The sequence below is a fragment of the Tupaia chinensis genome, unplaced genomic scaffold (genome assembly GCF_000334495.1).
Source record: "Tupaia chinensis unplaced genomic scaffold, TupChi_1.0 Scaffold000133_1, whole genome shotgun sequence".
NCBI lineage: Eukaryota > Metazoa > Chordata > Mammalia > Scandentia > Tupaiidae > Tupaia > Tupaia belangeri.
The window spans coordinates 5156671-5179287 of record NW_006159602.1 but is presented as its reverse complement, the minus strand read 5'-3'; the positions used below and the strand labels follow the sequence as shown (position 1 = coordinate 5179287).

Sequence of the window (22617 nt, the reverse complement as noted above, 5' to 3'; positions counted from 1 at the left end):
AAATTCTTTTAATACTATTTGCTGATAGGCTTGCATAAATCATTACCAACCAATCATTACCAAAGCTATTGTAAGAAAGCCTTGATAGAGAAAGGGATACAAAAATAATGACACCAGAGATTGCATTTTTCTTTGGAAATATAATACCATCTACAACAAAGTATTAAATCTCTTTTTTTTTTTTAACTAGCAGCTTTTAGAACCCTAAGAATCATCCATTTGTTCACTCAACATTTATTATATGCCTTTTCTATTCCAGGCCCCATGTTGGTGATAAAGAGTTGAATAAAACTTGCTCCCAGACTTTGAAAGACTTACTGCTAGCTGAAGAAGATAAATACGTAAAGAAGTAGCTAATGACAACACAAAGAAATAATTCCAAAAAAAATGCCTTAATAAATGAGTGAACCAGAGGTAACATTTATTGTCAAACACTATATAAAATGGTCTGAATCGAGGATCAAATTTAATAACCAAAGTCAATACCAATAATCAAATTCAATGCTCATGATAGGCATATAGGTGCTCTCTTCATTTTACAGATAAAGAAACTAACCTAAAGAAACTTAAAGACTTGCTTAAGCTAGGTAGCAGTGGAGCCAGATTTCAAACCAGTGACTTCTGACAATTGAAAGATTTCGGTTAGAAAATGACCAATGGAAAGCAATTAGGTTGTGTTTTAGTCTGTTTTCTATTGCTATAACAGAATACCACAGGCTGGATAATTTACAATAACAGAAGTTTATTGGGCTCATGGTTTTGGAGACTGGGAAGTTCAAGAGCAGGTGCTGGCTTTTAACGAAGGTCATCCCATGGCAGAAGGAGGGGACGGTGGAATTAAGAAGCCTAGACAGAGAGCAAGAGTATATGTAGCAGCTCAGGTCTCTCTTCCTCTTTTTTTAAAGTTGTCAGATTCATCCTTGGGGGCCCTATCCAAATGACTATCTAATCCTCATTACTTCCTAAAGGCCTCACCTCCTATCAACATGAATCTGGAGGCCCAGCCAAAGTGAAGCAGCAGTACTACAATGCTCTGCAATGCTGGAGGCCATATGGCAGATCGGAGTCTGGTCCCTGGGTCTACCTCTACATCCATCCAGTGCCTGCCCATGGCTGTGGCTGAGAAGGCTTGAGGGGGTGAGGGCACATCATAGTGTGAGACCCTGCTGAAGGTGCTTGCCTTTCTCTCTCAAATAAAATAAATTAATTAAAAAACCTTCAAATATATTTTAAGGGCCAGCAAGTGACATGGTGATTAAGATGCTGGATTCCCACATGGCCAACCACAGTTTGAGTTCCAGACCTGGTGATTTGAAAATCACCACAAATAAATAGATAAACACATCTAAACTATTTTAAAAAGCATTCGAATTTGAGGATTAAGTTTCCAACTTAATTTCCAACTTGATTTCCTCATGAAATTTAAGGGTACATTTAAACCATAGCAGGTGTCTTTTTGTAGGAGGGATGGAAAGAAGGAGATGAGGGTAAGGCAGTCCTGGTAAGCGAGAAGGATGTGCAGAGGGATGGGAGACAGGATATGGGGGCCTGCTAGGGAAGCACAGAGGAGTTATGGGGGAGCAGAACACCCGGTAAGGTACAGGGAGTGGCTGGAGAGAGGCTAAAGAGGCAGGGGCCAGGCATGCAGGCCTCGTATGTCTTTCTGAGGAATGGTGGGTTTGTTCTACTATGTGCACTTAAATACAAAGTGACTGGATCAGATTTGCATTTCAGAAAAATTACTCCAGCAGCAATGTAGGTTAGAGAAGGGAGGCAGGAAATTATTTGTCTCTCTGGCTCAGGAGACCAGGAAAGTAATACCACTCCTGAGGACGTAGCCTAGAGAAACTCTCAAACATCTGCTCAGAGAGAGCAATACGGCACTGTTTGTATTAGCAAAAAACCCTAAAAGTCCTTCAATAGAGAATAAATAAATAAATTGTAGTAGAATCCCATAATAGAATACCATATGGTAGTTAAAATGAATGAATTAGCACAACATATGTCAACAGGAAGAAAAAATAAAACCGAACAAAGCAAGCAAGTTGAAAGCATGTAGAACTACATGATGTCATGTTAGTAAAGTTTGAAACCTACGAAGCAGGGCTCAGCTGCAATGGTGCATGCTGCCAAGACACTGCTATTTGGAGGATCAGGCCACATGGGGGCCAAGGGTTTGGTTCCTGGCCTGACTTAAAATAGGCCAGGTGCAGTGGCACCCAGCTATGGGCCTAGCTAGCTGGGACACCAGGGCAGGAGGAACCTCCCATGGGGAGACTCAGTCAGAAATCAGTGTCTCTCTCACACACACATATAAAGAAAGAGGGGTCAGACAGTAGTGTGGTGGTAAAACATGCTCTGTGAGGCAGACCCATATGGGAAGGTTCACATCCAGAGACCTCCCTCTCTACGCCAGGCACTCAAGTGCCCATGATCCTGGTTGGTTGCAGCTGGGGTGGGTTGCAGCTTCAAGACCCTGCTGGGGGTGATGTTTCTCCCTCTCATTTTTTTCTCTGTTTCTATTACTCATGGACTAAGTGAATACACTTTAAAAATAAAAAAAAAAAAGAAAACTGAAAAAAAAAACCTATGAAGAAACACTTAAAATTGTTTATGGATATCTAAGTAAGTAGCAAAAACATAGAATATACATAAGACTGATAATAGCAAATTTATGAGAGGGCTCTGGGGAAGGAGAGACTGAGGAAAAGGAGATTGGTTCATGAAGGTGGGCTTAAATATATTACTCATTTCATAAAATAAAATGACAAGTATGACAATGTTAAGATTTTGATAAAACTAGTCATCAGCATGTACTTGTTTATTATTCTCCAGACGCAACTGTATATTTGAAATACAACATTTAAAAAAGTGAAGTGTGGGTCCAAAAGCATACATTTCCTCTAGCAGAGAGATAGAAGGAAAGGAAAGAGCTCTTTGCAGAACGGTAGCATAGAGACAGGAGCTGGGAGAGCCCTGCCATGTCCAAGCAAGAGGTGGCACTGATGCAGGAACGCAAGGCCATAAGCGGTAGGTGACTACTGGGTCCTGTGAAGTGGAGGGGGAGGTAGGGGGTAGAGTCTAAATGACTCCAGGCCTGGCTTGCGTCACTGAGTGGGTGGCAGGGCCAATCACGGAGAAAGGGAATGCAAGAGAAGTAACAGGTTTGACTGGGTGTAATATGTGGAGATCAGTTTCAGACATGTTCAGTTTGAGGTTCTTCCAGGAAGAAATACTCAATTTGCAATTTGGTATTTAGGCCAAGGGTTCAAGGTTTGGGATACAAATATAAATATGGGGATCACCAGCATTTGGAAGAAACTATGAGAGCAAATGAGATCTAAGTCTTATTTTAGTAATAAACACGGATTTGCACTAGGCATAACAATTAGAACATATTTTAATGGAAGATAGTTCAGGCATGAGAAGTATATGTAAGTGAAATCTTAGCACTGACTTTTATTCATTGTATTTGAAACTTTGAAAGAGATGGTAACTTGCCCCTGACAAACTGTATGTCTGTCTGGAAAATGTGTTGTCTTCGCCCTTCACTTTGATGAGGAACTAATAATGATCCACCAGCAAAAAGGGCATTCCCAAATTGCCAGAGGGAATCCACCAGATGTAGGTCAGTACCCGGCTCATGCTCAGATCACTGGGGGAATCTACAAGTAAAGCAGACTTGACTGACTGCACCAGGATTCTGGGAGTGGGGCCTGGGAATAACAATTCTGAAAAACTCCACATCAGACTGGTCATCTGCCAGGTAACAGCTGCTAGACAACTGTCATCTGATATATGCTGGAATCTGTCCCCTATGTGACTACTCATCTTCCGCTGGGACCGTGGGCAAGTTACTTAACCTGTTTGGGTCTCAGTTTTCTCACCCATAAAATAGAGATAAGAATAATATCTGGGGCCAGCAGATGGCATGGTGGTTAAGGGCACTGGACTCCCACATAGCTGACTGTAGTTCAAGTCCTGGACCTGTCGACTTGCTTTCTTACTTTCTCTCTCTCTCTCTGTCCCTCTCTGATCAAATTAAAGTAAATAAATACAGTTAAATAAAATAATTCTTTAAAAAAGAATAATATCTACTCTTAGGGTAGGTACTAAATCTTGCAAGGATGAAATGAGTTAATTTATGTCAAGTAATATGTAATACTATCTGGCATAATAGTGTAAATGTGAAAAAATGGTCAGGTACTATCATTATTTTTATTAACATGTACATCATACAGGTACCATTTCTGCTATTTCTACTGAGATATTCAAATGATATATGTGTATATATATGATATGATAATGATATATAGTTGTGTGTGTATGTGTATATATATATATATACTTTTTTGCTATAGGGTGCGTGCACTCGCCAGAAAGACAGAGAGAGACAAAGAGACAGAAAGCGAGAAATCATCTCACATGGGGGATGGGCATACCGCAATCCCTTCTCCTCCATTCTCCTCTCAGGATCTTGGGCACACATGCACATGCGCCCAGTGCGACTTTAAGCCACTGGGTCTGGGACTCGAACCGTAGTTGACTACATGGGAGTCCAGCGACATAGCCATTATGCCAACTGCTGATCCCTCAAATGATATTTTATTTACTTATTTTTTATTTCATTTTCTTTTATACATTCAATCACATTATTATTTGGCTTACAAAATGGATATTTCAACAAGTGAACATTTCTCCCTAGTACAGTGGATAAAACTATAAAATGTCTTCAACAGATAATACCACATTTCTTTGTCCCATTAATGCTTTGCCTCCCTGTTTTTCTTCTAAGCGTCCTTCCTCAGACCCTCACTCGACACCTGAGTCCTTTGTACTGAGATGGTCACTGCTCCTGTCTTCCCAGCCTCCTCAGGCATTGGCCTTGCCTCTTCTATTTCTTTGGCACAGGACATTTATCCTGGAGCTATTGGAAACACGAAGGCATACTTTATACACAAACTAGTCTGAGGGTTTGGGCAGTCAGTGGAAGATGGATTCTTATTCAAATGACTCTCATTACTATCCTTAGCAGACCTGCTGATATTGGAAGTTTCTGGCCGCATCAGAGACAGTACAGCCATGATTAAAAAACTTGCTCCTAAGCAAATTTACTTTGTTGGATTTCAGGCTCGTGCACACCCTAAAGACATAATTATAATTTCTTGAGTTAGAAGTACCTTATTACCTGGATTTTTTTTTCCCCTGGAGTGATTTTAGTTTCTTCACTTTAAGTCAATCAGAAGTGATTTTTGGGGTGGGGGCCGAAGGAAGTCTTGTCAAGAACCATCCGGGCTGTGGCCTAGCTGGCTGGAAGTAACACTGGCGGGGCGGCCTCACTGGGGCAGCTGGAGGAGCACCGACTGTCCCGCTGGCAGGTAGGTGGCGTTCTCCGAGGGCACGGCTGCTCCACCACGTCCTCTGCATCCTCCAGCTTGCGCAGCTCCGTGAGGCCGTCGCCTGCAGTAGCCAGCCAGTCGGCCATACGCTCGGAGACTTTGGAATTGCCCTGGGCAGAGATGACGGCTGCGTTCTGCTGCTCAGCCTTTTCCACCACAAAACTGGCCCTCTCCATTTCCCACCCAGCCACCAATGTTTGGCTACCACCGCTTCTGTGAATGCCTTCCCAAAGACCAGAGACGTCGAGGACACATCATTTGGGACGAGCCCAAAGGTTGCTGCTCGCTCTGCAGGGTCATCACTGGCTCACCTGTCTGGAGACCAGCTCCCCCTGGGTGATTAGTTCTCCAGCATCAACACAAGCCACCACACACTTGAGGAAGGCAGCACCTGCTCGTCGCAGTCCTCACTGATGCTAACCAAGAGGCGAGGAAGCTGGCTGGCCACCGGCTGGAAAGGCTTGTGCAGCCTGACGTTGACGTTCTGTAAATCTTTGTTACCAGTGGTGACCGCCACGTTATGAGGTGGAGGGAGGCAGTGGGTTTCTGCACTCAGGGGATGAGAGAGTGAGTCCCTTCCCCTACCATAATGTCTGTACTCCACAGAATCGGTCGATGATGACAGGTCTGTGTCCAGTGCCCACATTATATAAGGGAGAGTTCACCACGCCCACTGCAACAGCTAAGGCCAGGCCAAACTTGCCAATGGACTCAAACACTTTCGCAGTCACAGTTCCTTCTGCTGGACCCACTCTTGCCTGCTTCCCCTACATCTACCTTTAAATTTTTGAACGGAAGAGTCCCTGAATGATTACAGTCCACAGAGATTATGAATTCAAACAGATCTGCAACAATTAAAAACATACACATATGTGGGCCAGCCACATTAGCATAGTGGTTAAGGGAGCTGGATCCCCCATGGCTGACCACAGTTTGAATCCCAGGTCCAGCGATTTGAAAAATACACCGGGTTTGTGTGTGTTTGTGTTTATGTGTGTGTATATGCACACGTGTGTGTACCAACGTGCCCAAGTTCTGATGAGACAGAGAGATGGAAGAGAGGGATTGAGTTATGATCGCTCTCCACTGGGGAGTACTTTCTCCCTCTTGGTCTCTCTCAGATGGGCTCATGTACTCTCTGGTTACAAAACAAAAACAAAAGCAAAAACAAACAAACCCAAACCAAACAAAACACACACACTTGTGTTACGGACATATTCTTTTTTTTTTTTTTTTTTGAGAGATTTTCACTGTAGGGCGCGTGCGTGCGCTCGCCAGACAGAGACATAGAGACAGAAAGCGAGAAATCACCCCCCAGGGGGGATGGTCACGCCGCAATCCCTTCTCCTCCATTCTCCTCTCGGGATCTTGGGCACGCATGCACACGCGCCCGGCGTGAGTTTTAAGCCACCAGACACGAACCGCGGTCGACTACGTGGGAGTCCAGCGACATAGCCATTACGCTAACTGCTGGTTCCCTTCTTTATTAATCTTACTAATCATCTCATATAACCATGTGCCCTGGAGCAAAAATTAAAAATAAAAAAAGTGATTCATATTTTTACATTCATTTTTAGATGCCATAATTTGGTGATATAGAGTTTAAAAATGTGTAATCTCTTTTCTGGATCCAACCAAGTGAGAATATACCCAAAGACTGAAGAATGACAAAGAATTTAGTTATTCATCTACCCTTATTTTCCCTTCAATGTCCTCTCCTGCTAGGGAACCAACTTTCAGGGGAAAAGGGAGTTGGGGTCAAGGGACAAGCATCTAGTCAGTTAAGATCGTGTTTCATGGCCCCAGTCTGCCTTCGTTCTTCCAATGTTTTTCTGGGAGCATGGGAATAAACAGAGACCACCTACAGGTCTGCCTGCCTAGGTGCACTGGACAGTGGTTTCTTCTCCAGGGTCTTATTGCTTCCAAAATAGAACAGCCATGAGTGCAAAAGGGCTTCCAACTGACCAGGCAAGGTTTACTGTGAAGGCACCGCATCACTATCTGCAGCGCCTGGAACAGCACAGGCACTGAGTAAATATTGAGCCAGCGCCTGGAACAGCACAGGCACTGAGTAAAGAGTGAGTGAGGGAATAAATAAATGATCTGAAGTAGTCAATCCAAGCAGAGTGAGCTGAGGTAACAATAGCAAACACTGACAGAGCTCCTAATGTGGCAGGCATCATTCAGATTGCTTTAAGAGCACTAACCCATTTAGTCCTGGGAAGTTCATAGGGGGTGTGAAAGTAAGCAGAAAGTTGGTGGCAGCCCGTCAGAGGAACCGTAAGCCTGTATATTTAAGCAAAGGTTCACACTGCAGCCCGAGCATGGCATCAAGGATGCCTTCTATCTTGGTAGAGAAAGAGCTGGGTCTTTGTTGTCCTCAGATACTATAGTTGAATACAGACCTCTCCAGTGGTGTTTATCTGTGATATTTAAGATCACCAACAAATTCCAGGCAACATCCTGGTGTGCGGCCAGCAGACTGGCATTCCTGCCTGGCACACGCTACAGGGCTGGTCACGTGAGCAAGGCAACAAACAGCAACAATTGTGGGCTGATGAATGGCTAGAAGTAGGGCAGCTTGGAGCATGATGGGGACAAGGAATGCAATCAGGAAATGCTGACCTGGAACTTGGAGGGGAACATGAGGCTGTGATGGATGGGAGGCAGCAGCTGCATGTACAGCATGCTGGCACACTCACTCTGAGAAGCGCTGCTTCATTTGAATGGAAATGGGCTGAGAGGCAGCGAGGCAGTGACCAAAGCCACACACCAAGATACACATCTTTCACTAATCTTCCCAACCACACTCACACACTTGGGGACACAACTTCCCAGTGAGTTGAACACAACTTATTGCTGTTCGGCATCATTTTTCAATGTGAAACAGAACTGTGATATAGAGCCATGGGCTCAAAGCCAGGTTTTATGTGACTTCTCGTAAAAAGGGGGAGGAAGTGGCAGAAGAGGATTCAACTGGAGATCTAATAGGCATGTCGGAGCCAATCTCTGAACAAAGGTTCCTCGTTATGTTTTGAAATAGCAATCCCGGAATGTGCCAAACCGTTTTTTGTTAGAATTATGATATGACCTAGCAATTCTCCTCCTAGGTATGTGACCAAGAGAAATGAAGTTTTGTTTTGTTTTTATGAGGTTTTTGGCTTAGGGCATGTGTGCTCGCCAGGGAGATAGAACCGAGATAGTGAGAGGGAAAGTAAGAAATCATCCCCCAGGAGAGAGAGCCATGCTGTAATCTCTTCTCCTCCATTCTTCTCCCAGAATCTTGGACACACAAGCGCACACACTCGATGTGATTTTTCAAGCCACTGGGTCTGGGACTGGAACCACGGTTGGCCATGTGGGAGTCCAGTGACATAACTGCTACACCATCAGAAATGAAGATTTATGTCTAAGAAAAATGTGTATGCTAGTGTTCATAGCAGCATTTTCCATAGACTCAAGAAAGAGAAAACCCAAATGTCAATCGGCTGATAAGTGAATAAAAAAAAAAAAAAGGCATGTCCATACAATGGACTATTATTCAGTCAAAAAAGGAAATAAGTACTGACTAATGCTGTAACATGGATGAAACCTTCAAAACACTATCCTAAGTAAAATAAGTCAATCACAATTGACCACGGAGTGTATGATTCTGTTTGTATGAAATATTCAGAATAGGCAAATCAATAGAGACAGAAAGTAGATTCGTAGTTTCCTGGTTTGGTTGTGTAGGAAAATGGGAATTGACTGCAATGGATATAGGCTTGTTAGGAGGATGAATTGTGTTCCCTCAAGTGTCTATGTTGAGTTCCTAACTGCCAGGACTTCATAATATGGCTCTATTTGGAGGTAAGGTCTTCAGGGAGGCAATGGAGTTAAAATGAGGTTGTTATAGTGAGCCCTAATCTAGTGTGGCCGGTGTCCCATAAGAAAGATTAAGACACGCAGATATCACCAGTGTACATGCGCAGAGGAAAGAGCATGAGGATGCAGTAAGAAGGCAACGCCCATAATACAAGGAGAGAGCCCTCAGAAGAAACCTGACCTCCCAATACCTTGCTCTGGAGCTTCTAGCCTCTCAAACTGTGAGAAAATAAATGTTGTTTAAAGTAACCAACGGGTGGTATTTTGTTATGGTAGCCTTAGCAAACTAATGTATAGGGTAAGTGTATGTTTTATAAAACACTGCTGGGAACTAGCAGTTAGCATAATGGCTATGTCGCTGGACTCCCACGTAGTTGACCACAGCTCATGTCCCAGACCCGGTGGCTTAAAACTCTCGCCGGGCGCGTGTGCGTGCGTGTCCAAGATCCCGAGAGGAGAATGGAGGAGAAGGGATTGCGGCGTGACCATCCCCCCTGGGGGGTGATTTCTCGTTTTCTGTCTCTATGTCTCTCTCTGTCTGTCTGGCGAGCACACGCGCCCTATAGCGAAAACCTCTTCAAAAAAAAAAAAAAAAGAGAGAAAACACTGTTAAGGTATTTTCCAAAGTGGCTGTGCCATTCTCACCAGTAATGTGTAAGAGTTCCACTTGCAGGTCAGCAGGGTGGAGGTGAAGGCAGCTGGATCCCACAAAACCGACTGTGCAATTTGAGTTCCGGACCTGGAGGCTTAAAAAATACACTGGGCATGTGTGTGTGCATGCCCAAAATCCCAAAAGAAGAATGGAGGAACAGCAGTTGTAGCATTGCCGTCCCTCACTGAAGGTTGATTTCTCACTGCCCATCCCCTCCCGTCTCTCTCTGGTGAGTGCATGCTCTCTGTAGCAAACTTAAAAGGGGAAAAAAAAAAAGAATTCCACTTACTCTGCATCTTTGTCAATACTTGCTATCAGGATTTTAAATTTTAGCCATTGCATGTGCGTGTAGGAGGAATTGTGTTTTAGATTTGCATTGCCCTAATTATTTCATACCATCATACATCTTTTATTATTCTTATTTACCATTCAATGAGGTTTTAATTTGCAACTTTCTACTTATTAGTGCAACATGCCTGTTCAAGTCTTTTGCTCATTAAAAAGAAGCAGGATGCCTGCCATTTTCTTTTAGAGTTGAAGGAGTTCTTTACACGTCCTGGATACAAGTACTTTGCTGGATACCTGTACAGCAAATATCTTCTCCGAGGCTTTAGCTCATATTTTCACTCACTTAATTGTGTCTTTCAATGAAAAGAAGTTTGTAATTTTAACTTTAATTTTCTTTTTTTTTTTTGTTTTTTGTTTTTGAGAGGTTTTTTTTTGCCATAGGGCGTGTGCGCTTGCCAGCCAGCCAGACAGACAGAGACACAGAGAGACAGAAAGCGAGAAATCAACCCCCAGGGGGGATGGCCACGCTGCAATCCCTTCTCTTCCATTCTCCTCTTGGGATCTTGGGCACGCAAGCACATGTGCCCAGCGTGAGTTTTAAGCCACTGGGTCCGGGACACGAACCGCGGTCGACTATGTGGGAGTCCAGAGACAGCCATTACGCTAACTGCTGGTCCCTTAACTTTAATTTTCAATGTTTTGTGTAATGCTTAAACTTTTTGTCTCCTATTTGATAAATATCACTAGGATTTTAGAGATATTGACTTACAATTTCTCCTAAAAGCATTATTTTACTCTTTATAGTTAGGTCTGTATCCTATTTAACATTAAGTTTTTAATGTGTATACAATGGGAGATAGGTGTTACATTAATTTTGTTTCATTGGTTTACCACTATTTACTGAAAAGACAGGATGTATAAATTTTAAACCATGGGTAGTGTGTGAGTAATGGAAGGCAGTGATATTTTAACATGAGGGAGTGGAAGGCAGTACCCATGGAATAATATACTTAGGAATGAGTAAATACATCTGTTTGGATGTCAAATTTTAATACCTATAGGTATTAGCTAACAAAAAATGGTGATTCCGTCATCTTTCTCCTCTCTCTCTTTCTTTCTTCTCTCTCTCTTTCTTTTCTTCTTTTTCTTTCTTCCTTTCTTTTTCTTAGAGAACATTTTTGTTGTTGTTGTTTTTGCTATAGGTGTATGCACTTGCTGGAGAGATAGACACAGAAAGAGAGAAATCACCCCCCAGGGGGGATGACCACACCTCAATCCCTTCTCCTCCATTCTCCTCTTGGAATCATGGGCATGCACGCACACATGCTCAGCATCAGTTTTAAGCTGCTAGGTCTGGGACTTGAACCATGGTCTGCTACATGGGAGTCCAGCAATGTAACCATTATGCCACCTACTGGTCCCAACTTTTTTTTTTTTTTTTTTTGGAGAGGTTTTTCGCTATAGGGCACGTGTGCTTGCCAGACAGACAGAGAGAGACAGAGAGACAGAAAGCGAGAAATCACCCCCTGGGGGGATGGCCATGCTGCAATCCCTTCTCCATTCTCCTCTCAGGATCTTGGGCACGCACGCACACACGGCCGGCGTGAGTTTTAAGCCACTGGGTCCGGGACGCAAACCATGGTCGACTATGTGGGAGTCCAGCGCCATAGCCATTACGCTAACTGCTGGTCCCTGGTCCCAACTTTTGATATAAATATAAAAGTATTTATAGCACTTCTCAGTGGAGCATTAGTACTTGAATCCGGGCTTTTTACTAATTTTAATATCCTATTTTCTATTGCCGGGATACAAGCTGAAAGGAGTTTGTTGTTGACCTTTGTATTTCTTAATCTTGGTTTCTGTTCAAACTCCTGAACCAATAGGACTTGAGATTTCCTGTAACAGTGCAAATGGACTCAAGAGAAGAAAAAAAGTTGTGAAATAACACTTGTTAAAGCAAAAACAAAACAAAATAATCCTTTTCTTTAGAAACCCCCTTTCTCTCCTGGCCATTTCATGGGAGGTAAACCCTGATGAACTGGCACGAGTTTCTAGGCGTAATTAATATTTCTTGGTTAGTTCTTAAATTCACAGTTAATTGTTTCTGCAAGTTCTGCTCTTATTTATTGTTGCCCTTGAAAAGTTAGAGAACTGATTTGTAAGAACATAAAGCAACCTATTTATCCTACTGTTTGGCTGAGAGCAGCACCACGGGAGGTTCTGTGGGAGGGTATTGTTTTTTTTATCTCTGTTGTTTCTTATCTGAAATGAAATCGAGCTAAATCTTGGTTTTTGAGTTCTACTCTGTGGTTGGTGCTGCAAGTCAAGTCCATATGGAAGGAGACCTTTTGACAATCACAGATGTCATTTCCAAGACACAATACAAAATGAGCCTGATGTGCAATACTTAAGAGACCGAGGTCCCTCGCCAACAAGGCCTCATTGAGCAGTGGTTTTCGATGAGATGCTAGAGGATACTGAGGATTTGAAAGGCAGAGTTCACAGTCACTATACTAGCCAAAAGAAATTACTCACTGGATTAAAGAGCAAGTAATTGTTGCCTAACTGAGGAAATAAATGCCTGGTGAACATAATAAACCATAAATTAAAACAATAGAGCCGTTGTAAATGAACATGAACTATTTGGGTTTAGGTTACATGATTTCTATGATTCCCCCCAGATCTCACATAAATTTTCAACGGCGCTAGGAAATTTATATTATGGGCCGGCAGGTGGCATGGTGGTTAAGGGCACTGGACTCCCACATGGCTGACAATGGATTGAGTCCCAGACCTGGTGGTTTGCTTTCTCACTTTTCTGCTCCCACTCTCTCACTCTGTCCCTCTCTGGTCAAATGTAAATAAATAAATAAAGTTAAATAAAATAATTCTTTTTTAAAAAGAAAGTTTATATTAATGAGAGAATTCATAAAAAAGATAAAGTCAAGGCAGTGTATAATTTCTAGAAAGTAGTGGGAAATGAATAAAGTGCAAACATGAGCTGAAATGCAGGACAGCCAGGGCTTTCTCTTCAACCTGCTCTAGCTTCAAAGGCATGTGAGCCACTGATGATGACACCTGTCCACAGAAGTGAGCCCATGAAGGGGCGAGCTGATAGTATCTTACAAAATAAGTTTGAGTGTCATCAGAAATATACTTCAGTAGGGTAGGGGTGGGGTCTGTCACACAGAAACAAGATCCACTCAGGACCAGCAGTTAGTGTAATGGCTATGTCGCTGGACTCCGACATAGTTGACTGCAGTTCGCGCCCTGGACCGGGTGGCTTAAAACTCACGCCGGGCACGTGTGTGCGTGCCCAAGATCTCAATGAGAATGGAGAATGGAGGAGAAGGAATTGCGGCCGTCCCCCCCCGGGGGGGGGGGTTGTTTCTCACTTTCTGTCTCTCTGTCTCTCTGTCTGGCGAGCACACGCGCCCTATAGCAAAACCTCTAAAAAAAAAAAAAAAAAGAAAAAAAAAGATTCACTCTACAGCAAATTTACTGTGTGTCTTCTATATCTTAGGAAAGTTAATTGGGTGGCCAAGTGTCCCAGCTGGCCTAAGATGGAGGGGTTTCCTGGGTTGTGAGACTTTGAGTGAAAAAACTGGGTAAGTCTCAGACGAACTGGTATGAGTTGTTTACCTTAGTTATGAGAGGACAAAGCAGAAGTCAGATCCCCGTGGTAGTACAGATCCATGACTCCAGTCAGAAAAGTACATGCCTTTTCTATGAGTGGTCCAATGGCTTGAGAAACAAAACAGAAGGAATCTTCAACTTTCAGTTCAAATAGGGTCATGTTTGTACCGGAGAGGAGCCTTTTTCCTTTGGCTACTCTGATCTCTAAATACCCAGTGATCGGAAGTCACATTTTTATTTTTTTAAGTTTTGTTTTTGTTTTCCATAGGGAGTGTGGACTTGCCAGAGAGAGACAGAGAGAGGGAATGTGAGAAATCACCCACCAGAAGGGATGGCTACACCATTATCCCTTCTCCTTTCTCCCGGGATTTTGGGCATGCACTCACATGTGCCCTGTTGATTCTCAAGGGCTGGGATTCAAACCACAATGGGCCATATGGGAGTCCAATGCCTCAACTACCCTGCATCATCTGCTGGCCCCCAGAAGCAGACATTCTGTAAGCAGCCCATCAATTTAATAATGAGAACAGCCAACCCCCCCACCCCCTTTCTCCTCTTGGTTTCTGCACTTATATCTTCTGTCTGTGGGATTAAAAAGGAAGTCATACTTATTGGCAGATTCTGTGGACCATACATTGCACATTGTAGAATACTACTGTTGCAAGGCACTGTCCCCATTTCTCATTTGCCACCAAAGCTGGGTCTTCGATAGCCATTCCAATCCATTCTATAACGCCAGTTAGGCTCCTCTGGGTGCATCCTTTGGGCCTTAGTCCATCACCTCACTCTTCTTTGAGAAATGAGTTCCTTCGTCAGAGCAATGCTGTGTGCTATTGCAGAAAAGGCACGTGGGTGAGGTGACTGAAGTCAAGAAAGGAGAAGCCTTTTAAGAAGTAATCAATGGCATCATAAATGACGGTGAGGTTCCACCAGATAAAGGCCGAGAAGCTTCGCTGGAGTTAGCAGCAGGAGTGTCATTGGTGACTTTGGTTAGAAGTGTTTCCCAATTCAGTTGTACATGCAAGAAGTAGATTATCACAGTCTGAAGAGTGAAGGGGTAGTAAGACTATACAGTCAAACAAGTACCTCTTAACCAAACGTTCAACCAACCCAAAACCCGGTTTTGCAGGGGATGGAACGAGGTGGTGGTTTGGAGCTTGGAGGGCCTTTATTTTTTCCATGTAAGTGCTAAGAGTCCTAAAAGCACTAAGTGGCCTGCAGAGAGGTAAGGTACAGAGGGCGGGGGCACTGCTGATGGAATGAGCTCTCTGAGGAGGCCATGATGGCTGACAGTCAGAGCTCTGTGTCTTGAGACTTGGCATCTAGGCAAGGTATTCTTCAGCCTTTGTGGAAGAATGATTTGTGATGGAGCTTGGAATCTGTTTACTTTTCTTATAAATGTAAAATCTCAAAAATAATATATAGTAGTACTACAAAGTGACTTTTAGAAATCGTTGACCTGGATCAGCTATGTGGCATGGCAGTAACACCATGGTGGACTCACATGGGAAGGGTCCAGGTTCATGTCCGAGGTCTCTCTGAACACATGAGGCACACAGCACGCTGACGGATGACACTGGATGGATTGTAGTATGAAGACCCCTTTGGGGTGCTGTTTCTATGTCTCTCTCTGTCTCCCCCTCTCATGGACAAAATATTCCTTAAAAAAATGAACTTAAAAATAATTGTTGACCCATATCAAAGAAATTAGGAAATTGGAGATGTGGTAAGAAATAAACGGAACAGGGGCCAGTGGATGGTGTGGTGGTTAAAACTCCCACATGGCTGACTGTGGTTTGAGTCCTGGACCTGGCGGCTTGCTGTCTCACTTTCTCTCTCTCTCCCTCTCTTACTCTGTCCCACTCTGGCCAAATTAAAAATAAATAAATAAAGTTAAATAAAATAATTCTTTTTAAAGAAGAGAGAAATGGAACAAAGGCTGCACAGTTTAATTACAGGGTGGTTGAGCTACAGGGGGCAAACTATTCATCTGACAGTCCTGGAAGCTCTCCTCACACTTTGCTCGAATAAACTCTGCTTGCTTTTTTTTTTTTTTTTTGAGAGAGATTTTTCACTGTAGGGCGCGTGCGCTCGCCAGACAGACAGAGAGAGACATAGAGACAGAAAGCGAGAAATCACCCCCCAGGGGGGATGGTCACGCCGCAATCCCTTCTCCTCCATTCTCCTCTCGGGATCTTGGACACGCACGCACACGTGCCCGGCGTGTGCGTGCGTGCCCACTGGGTCCGGGACACGAACCGCAGTCGACTACGTGGGAGTCCAGCGACATAGCCATTACGCTAACTGCTGGTTCCCTACTCTGCTTGCTTGACAAGCCTGGGTCAGAACGCTTCATTTCAGATCACCAGAACTATGAAGTAGACTAACCTCCTTATTACCAGTTCTTAATGTAAATATCAAATAAAGCACTATTTAACTACATTACACTTGAGTAATAACTACCTTATTAGCTACTTTTCATATAGGTATGTATAATTACCAATTCTAACAACCACGTGAGATGTAATTATGCCCATTTTACAGATGAGAAAGCAGGCACAGAAAAGGAAACAACTCGCCTGAGGTCAAATAGCTAGTAAGCAGCAGAGCTGGGACTGGAACTCCGAAGTCCAAGCTCCTTCTTTCTGTCTTCCAGACTGCCACCCACGTGCCACTGGGCTAGTTTATAACCTGCTGGTACGGTATCAAAAAGGGAGAGCTGCCATCCTTCCTCTAGCTTTCAGGCCAAGCCACTCTTAGCCCCATCAGATAGGTAAGAATCATTCTTATTTTTACAAACATCACATATAATTCAACGTCCTTCCTCATCAGCCTCTTCATTATCTAAATGTTTGATGTCCCTTGCTATTACGTAATTCTGTTACTCTAAGCTCAACCTTATAGGCATTTTTAACTGCATCATCATTATGGTGGAAACAAACAAGAAAACACTAAGCAGAAGGAAATTTGACATTTTACCTATAGTCTTACATCTAGACAGAACCATAAGCAATACATTTTTTTTGGAGAGGTTTTTGTTGTTGTTGTTTTGTTTGTTTTTGTTTTTTTTTTTGCTATAGGGTGCGTGTGCTCGCCAGACAGACAGAGAGAGACAGAGAGATAGAAAGCGAGAAATCACCCCCCAGGGGGGGTGGCCACGCCGCAATTCCTTCTCCTCCATTCTCTTCTCGGGATCTTGGGCACGCACGCACACGCACCCGGCGTGAGTTTAAGCCACCAGGTCTGGGACACGACCCGCGGTCGACTACGTGGGAGTCCAGCGACATAGCCATTACGCTAACTGCTGGTACCCCATAAGCAATATATTTTTATTTCTTTTCTTTTCTTCCCCCCTTCTCCCCACAGGGCATGTGCACTTGCCAGAGAGAGGCAGAGAGAGGAAGAGAGAGGAAGGGGGCAATGAGAAACCACCCCTCTGGGAGGATTGTGGCTCCGTAATACCTTCTCCTCCATTTCTCTCCCTTTCTGGGATGTGGTACACACATCCAGTGTGTTTTTCAAGCTGCCAGATCTGGTATTCGAACCATGCAGTTAGCCATGTGGTGTCCGATTGGCTCAAATCACTATTTGACCTTAGGCAAGTTGTTTCCTTTTCTGTGCCTGCTTTCTCATCTGTAAAATGGGCATAATTACATCTCATGGGATTGTTACACTTGGTAATTATGTATGCTGTATGAAAAAGTAGCTAATACGGTAGTTATTACTCAAGTATAATGTAGCTAAATAGTGCTTTATTTGATATTTACATTAAGAACCGGTAATAAGGAGATTAGTCTATTAAGCAGTTCTATTGATCTGAAATGAAGGGGACTGACCCAGGCTTGCCAAGCAAGCAGAGTTTATTCAAGCAAAGTGTGAGGATGGCTACCCAGGACAAGGACTTCATCAAGCTGGAGTCAATTCTCGGAACTTTGTTGTCATTAATAAGGAAAATGGGAAAGGAGGAGTTACAGACATTCATTTCCTGGCTAAAAACCTACACCGGTTTATAAAAATAGCACAGGCTTCTGATTGGCTCCTGGCTGTTTCAAACATCATACATTTCAGCAACATAATTACAGGCAGGGGGGAGGGTTACAAAGAACAATCTGTAGCTTGTGGTAAACGAACATCATTTTACTTCAATGCCATCTAGTCAACAGTTGTTAAGATGTGTCCCTGAGCAATTACTTCAGACAGGTGTGTGGGGGACTTAACTGGGACTTCAGACACTTATCTCTCTGAAGCCAATTTTAGCAATGTCCTCATTCCTTAGGTGGCTCTTAACTACTTTTTTCCTCAGCTGTATACCAATTTACAGCTTAAAAATTAATTTAATTTATTGATTGTTTTTGGCTTTTGCTATAGGGACATGAGCGCTTGCCAGAGAGAGGGAAATCACCACCCCGACCCTTACCCCACTCCCCCGGGATGGGGGGTCGGCCACACCACAGTCCCTTCTCCTCTACGGATTTTGGGCACAAAACCTGGGACTTGAACTGTGATTTACCATGTGGGAGCCCAGTGCCTTAACTACCATGCCCCCTTCTGGCCCCAGTTTAAAAATATTTTTAAACATATTACCATTTAATTCTCACACTAACCCTTGGGGCTAAGTACTTTTCTTCATCCTCATGAAAAATTAAAATTCTGAGAAGTGACTTGTCTAAAACCAAATGACTAGAAAGGGGCATGACCAGAAAGCAAACTCATGTTCTGTGATTGCAAATTTGATGTGTAAAAATATTAATACACAAAAGCCTTAAAGCGAAGTGTGCAAAAAAACTTCTCAAGAATCAAAGAAGCTTTAAAGGTTGTTTCAGCTGCAAGGTGTACTTGGACAAAAAAAATATAATCTCATACTACATTCTTTTAGAAGAGTTTACATAATGATGGCTGGCAGCAGATTGAATTTAATATATGTATATTTTATTATCTATGCTAATGACAAAAAAATCAGCAATAAGTAAGCTATATATAAATGAAAATGTACATTTTACTTATTTGTATATCAAAGAGTTTACATTACGGGAATCAATATTGTGCCATGGCACATGTGTAGAAATTGGAGTCAAACAGATCTAGGTTCAAGTACTAGTTTACAAGTTCCTTTTATTTTTGGAGAGGTTTTTGCTATAGAGCATGTACACTCACCAGACACAGAGAGAGAGACAGAGAGATAGAAAGTGAGAAATCACCCCCTGGGGGGATGACCATGCCACAATCTCTTCTCCATTCTCCTCTCAGGATATTGGGCATGCATGCACACACGCCCAGCATGAGTTTTAAGTCACCAGGTCCGGGACTTGAGCCATGGTCGACTACATGGGAGTCCAGCGATATAGCCATTACCCTAACTGCTGGTCCCGCTAGTTTACAAGTTCTGTGTCCTTGCACTTGTTAGTCATTCTGTGGTGGGCTGTTACTACAACATGGTGATGTTTTCTTAGGTCTGCATGAGCTAATGTACATTGAATACCTGGTACAGTGCATATATATAATAAATACTAGTTTCTCTTTCCTAATTCACCAGCTTTCAATTCATTGGGCAGCCTTTGAAGATGAGCAATATTAAGGTGACTTCAATTGTGTTAAATTGTGCTTCCCACCTGCTTCTGCCCAAATTTCCCTTAGAAGTCCCCGGTGATATCTTGGGATTGTCCGAACAAAGTAGAAGCTCCCTTCTGCTCAAGTGAGATGTTTTTGCGGCATCTTAGAGAATTGAAAGCAAGCTATTCTGTTCATTTACTACTGCATGCCAAACCATCCCAAAGTCACACAAAATATTTTATTTCTGTTACCAGAATTCCGAGAGGGTCAGAATTCAGGCAGGACTTGGCTGGGTAATTCTTCTCCTCCATGAGGTATTAACTGGGGTCACTTGGTGGTATTTAGCTGTGGCCAGGGTGGTCTGGGGTTCAAGAAGGCTTTATTTATGTATCTGGCATCTTGGTGGGGACAGTTAGTAGAAAGGTTGGGTCCAGCTGGGCCCTCTCTCCCTGTACATGTAGTCTCAGGGCCTTTTCACATTTTCTTTTTCTTTTTTCCCAGCAAGGTAGCTGAACTTATATGACAGCTGAATGCTCCAAGATCAATGATCCTAAGAGTCAGTGAGTGCAACTACCTGTCTCTTACAGCCTGGCACTTGGCAGTGTTACTTCTGCCATCTTCCATGGGTCACAGCAGGCACAGAGCTGTCTTGGGTTCAAAAGGAAAGGACAGAGCTCCCACCTCTTCATGCAGAATGGGAAATAATTTGTGGCCACCTTTACTATGTCATGAAAGCACTTGAATGCCTCATTCTCAAAGAGGCCACACGTGGGAACCAGCAGTTAACGTAATGGCTATGTCGCTGGACTCCCACGTAGTTGACCGCGGTTCGTGTCCTGGACCCAGTGGCTTAAAACTCACGCCGGGCGCATGTGCGTGCGTGCCCAAGATCCCGAGAGGAGAATGGAGGAGAAGGGATTGCGGCGTGACCATCCCCCCTGGGGGGTGATTTCTCACTTTCTGTCTCTATGTCTCTCTCTGTCTGTCTGGCGAACGCACGCACCCTACAGTGAAAATCTCTCCAAAAAAAAAAAAAAAAAGAGACCACACGTCATGAGAGCACAACACAGATGTGCCAGATATTCGGCTAGAGTAGCTGGTTAGTTGTAGATCTGCAGCTGGAGTTTCTTCATGAACCTTCCCACTCGATTGTTTGGGTGAAGGTGAACCTGGAGTCATCCCTTTACTTTCAGCTCTGTGAGTCGCTTCTGCTACACACTCATCGCTGCCATTCCTGATCTGGTGGAATCAAAAGATCTAATCTGTTACTCACGTATTACTCAAATCTCTACACAGCTCACAGCTTCTGGGAAGTCTACCCTAGACAAAACTGGAATAGCCAGATTTCCCTCTGCTTGAGAGATACATATTATGTGTCTTTAAAACTTTTACAAAACTGGGGGTTAGAGGGTAGGGAGTGAAAGGATTGTTACATGTTAAAAGTCAGAAGACAGTCTGTAATAAATTGCCCTTTTGTTGATTGTAGAAAGGCAGATAGTACTCTTTATGTGACATTTTTATACTTTGTGGTTTTCAGTAAAATTTAATTTCTTAGTTGTTACAATAAGAGATACTTCATGCTAGAGGTGCTCTAACCCATTTTAACAAGTTAGTTGTTAGTTTCTGTAACACTGGAGGGTAGTAAGCAGCAAAGTTAATTGTATCTTAGGTTAATCATATTACAATGCACATTTCAAAACTTAGTCTTAATTCTTAATTGGGTTTGCCATGCAAAACATTTCTAGTAAACTTTGCTTTTGATGTGAATAAATAGAAAGTTTACAATGAAAGAGGCATGTAACCACTTCCCTTTGGAAAGTTGAACAAAGTTCAATGACCCAGAAAAGCTAAAATAGCTGATACATTTATTCTTCTTTGTTTTAAACTATGTAACACAGAAATAAGTGATCCCAGACTCTGAAGCAGTAGTATATTTAGGGAAAACACATCCCTAAAACCCACTTATTGTCTTATTTACAAGTGTTCCTGAATATTAAATGACATTGTGGTTTTAGTGAAGTCAATACAATGACAAGAATTTTTACTCTAACTTAAAACCTGCTTAAGTACTAACCTAAGGAGGTGACCAATATGTGATTGTTTGTAAAGGTAATCAAGAGCCCTTCCAAGAGCCCAAACGCCATTACAGAGATGATCTATCTTCCCCTTTGTATTAAGAAACTAATAGCTTCACTTTTCAACAAAGGTGGATCTTCCGACACAGGCTCAGATGACAGCCAGAAATTCAGAGATAGATTGCTCTGAGGGCATCGGAGCTGCTGAGGCAATGAGTAATCCCAACGAGAAAGGAAAAAGAGGACGCTTCTGGAGTTAAAATCCGACAGAACGCCTCTGTGAACACGCAGTGACTGAAGCTTGGCTGAATTCGCAACATTTTCAGGTTACTACATCCTATTCAGTTTTGATTTCTAGTGTGGAGGTGCTCTGGAAAGAACACTGTTAACCAGCCTACAGAGAGGACACTGCCGGCGCAGGAATCCGTTCTTAAAGATCTCTCCGGTTCTCACTCTGCCAGCACGCAGGGGGAGGTGTGGGGGCCAGTTCAATTTATTTTTGTGTGTGTGTGTGTGTCTCTATCCACGCTCTCGAAGCGTTCGAATCATTTTGCGCTCTCATCCCATTTCAGGTGAGCTTGAAGTGGTTGACACACGTTCCGAGTAGTGCCTGGCATTTTGGGAGATTTATAAGCAGAAAGTAATGATAACACGCCTCATTCGCCAGCGGAGGAGGAAGATCGCTACCACTGTCTCAGCAGAGAGCAAACACGAGCAGGGCTTCGTGCCAGTCCCTGTTCCTCTGCAGTTGTACACACCCCAGCTTAATGAGCGGCCAACTGGCCGACACAGAGCGTCCTAAAATTCGCGCACGATTTATTTGCATTGCTTTCTACTGTCTCTCCGCTTTTGCCCAAAGGAGACTTCAAAGAGGGAAAACTCTGGAGATAGAAACGGAGGATTTCGTTTCCCAGTGATTTCCGGGAGAAATCCAGGACCGACAGGGGGAAATCACTGGAATTACTTAATCTTTTGCTTAAGGTGAAAAGAACTCGCCCGGCGTGGGGCGGGCCGCGTGAGCAGCCAGCTCGGGGGGAGAAGGGAGCAGGGCTGCGCATCGAACGCCCCGCGGGATCGCCGAGCCCGAGCTCCCACTCGCAGCCCAGCCCCCGGACGCCGACTCCGGAGGAGGGGGGGGAACCCGGAGCCCGCC

The 22617-nt window shown here is 43.5% G+C and overlaps 1 pseudogene; it reads right to left on the bottom strand.

Moving 5' to 3' along the window:
• Window positions 1-5336: 5336 nt before the first annotated feature.
• LOC102486396 (prohibitin pseudogene) overlaps window positions 5337-22617 on the bottom strand; it is an 18942-nt pseudogene continuing 1661 nt past the window's right edge.